Genomic DNA, 2,643 nt, shown 5'->3' on the forward strand with positions numbered 1-2,643 from the left:
GAGCCAGGCGGATCTCTGTGAGTTTGAGGCCAGCCTGGTCTACCAAGTGAGTTCCAGGAAAGGCACAAAGCTACACAGAGAAACCGTCTCAAAAAACCAAAAAAAAAAAAACCAGGAGGCTAGACTTAATTAGTGCATACTATATATGTGGGTTACTGAAGTCACACTGAATCCCATGTGTTAACCAGAATCAAAATATTTTAAGGAAAATTCTGATTTTTTTCTGGAAAATACTTTTATTAAAAATTGTAGGCAATTGTGACTGAAGAGAAGTCTCAGAAGTTAAGAGAACTTACTGCTTTTACAGAGGACTAGAGTTCAGTTCTTGGCACCCTCATCCTGCCTGTAATTCCAGCTTCAGATGACTATCTGCCCTTTTCTGGCCTCTGAAGGTACCTGCACGCATGTGCATATACACACACATACACAAAAATTAAGCCTTAATTTATTTTAATTGTGGGTAAAAAATCAACATGGAAGTTACTAGAACAGTAATACACTATACTTAAATTTAACCTCTTATGCTTGAGAATTTTCTGATTATTCTACTTGGGACCCTTGCCTCACTTTCTTTATTTTGCATTGACAGTGAAATTCATCTCATGTCCTGCTTACTGGAACACACCAACACACATTTGTCAATTCCAGTTTCTTCATTGATACAATGGTGAGTGTGTTAATTGTGACAGACCCTACATTTGTTCTTCAAATATAAAAACATTTGCTAGCTGGTTCCTTAAAGAAAAGATTTGCCAAATATTACAATAAACATTTCTTGGATTTCCAAGAAAACATTTTCATTACATAAATAATATACATGAAATATGACTTAATGCATTGTCCTATCTTATGCATAGATCATTAAAAGAAAATGGAAATTTGAAAATGAGAAAGATGAAAATGAGAGATTAAAAAAATAGATTCCACTGTACTAACTATTCAATTGAAAATCAGTGCAGATTGAGCTAATAAATGGAAATAAAATAAATGGAAATACATAGCCCCTTAAGTAAGCAAAATGCAATTTTGTTTTGCACTTTACACCCTGTAACTCAGGTGTTAAGGTTTATCCCAAATAAAATAGAAATATTAAGAACCACTAAACTTGACAGGCACTGCAGTACATTGAGCTCCACAGGGACAGCACCAGGGGAAACGAGAGCCAGATGGGCACTGGGAGACTCTGTGCCTCACGGAGAAAAATCAACTAATCATGAGCCAAGGAGATCCTAAGGAGCCGAGAGGCAAAATGTCCTCACTTGCATTATTTGAGCAAACTTGCCCAGAGGAGCACAAGAAGCAGCTCCGATGCTTCTGTCAACTTCTCAGAGTTCTCGAAGAAGTACGCAGAAAGGTGGAAGGCCATGTCTGCTAAAGAAAGGGGGAAATTTGAAGACATGGCAAAGGCTAGCAAGGCTCGTTATGAAAGAGAAATGAAAACCTACATCCCCCGCCCCCCCATAGGGGAGACCAAAAAGAAGTTCAGGGACCCCAATGCACCCAAGAGGCCTCCTTCAGCCAGCCTTCTTGTTCTGTTCTGAGTAGTGCCCCAAAATCAAAGGAGAACACTCTGGCCTATCCATTGGTGATGCTGCAAAGAAACTGGGAGAGATGTGGAACAACATTGCTGCACGTGACAAGCTGAAGGAAAAATATGAAAAGGATGTTGCTGCCCACAGAGCTAAAGGAAAACCCGATGTGGTGAAAAGGAGGGTGGTCAAGGCTTTAAAAAGCAAGGAAAAGAAGGAAGAGGAAATGATGAGGAGGGTGAAGAGGATGAGGAAGAGGAGAAAGAAGAGGAAGACGAAGAGGAAGATGTTAAGTTGGTTCTATCACACTTTTTCTATAAAGCATTTAACCCCCCTGTACACACATAACTCACTCCTTTTAAAGAAAAAAATTGAAATGTAATGCTGTGTAAGATTTTAAACAGTACAGTGTCTCTTTTTGTAAAGTTAACACACTATCGAATGTGTCTTCAGAGAGCCCTGTCTGGTGGTATTTTCAATAGCCACTAATCTTGCCTGGTACAGTCTGGAGGTTGTAAATTGGCATGAAATTTTAAAGCAGGTTCTTGTTGGTGTACAGCACAAATTAGTTAGGTATGGGAACAGTAGGTTTTGTCTTGTTTTGTTTTGTTGTCCTTCATCTTCAGTTGTTGCTGATGTATCTTATATGAAGATAATTGTTGTTCTGTTAACTGAATACCACTCTGTAATTACAAAAGAATTGCAGCTGTTTTGTTGACATTCTGAATGCTTCCAAATAAATACAATTTATTTAAAAAAAGGAACCACTAAACTTTATTTAAAAGTATCTTTGTAACAAATTTAAAATCCAGGGGAGCCCTTGACCCCGCTGAAATTATTCTTATATGTGAACAGTATGACAAATTTCTTGTTTAAAAAAATATCCCACTGAAATGGGTAAAGGATGGTGGTCATGGACATTATTAGTTGTATTCCAAAGAAACTGTGAAATCCTCATGAGGCCATCAAATTTGAAGCATCTATACTTATAGTATCTTTCAAAGTCTTCAGTTGAATCCCCATACTGAACTAAAAGAGGACTTTTCTGATCCAAAAATGGTAAAGTGTTCCTGAAAAGAAGGAAAATACAGTCTTACAGCAGTACTGGTACTGA

The 2,643-nt window shown here is 37.8% G+C and overlaps 1 pseudogene; it reads left to right on the forward strand.

Annotated features, from left to right (window-relative positions):
• Window positions 1–1,213: 1,213 nt before the first annotated feature.
• On the forward strand, window positions 1,214–1,877 carry LOC118577719 (annotated as a pseudogene).
• The last annotated feature ends 766 nt before the right edge of the window (window positions 1,878–2,643 follow it).

This window comes from Onychomys torridus, chromosome 1 (genome assembly GCF_903995425.1).
Source record: "Onychomys torridus chromosome 1, mOncTor1.1, whole genome shotgun sequence".
In the NCBI taxonomy this organism is placed as follows: Eukaryota; Metazoa; Chordata; class Mammalia; order Rodentia; family Cricetidae; genus Onychomys; species Onychomys torridus.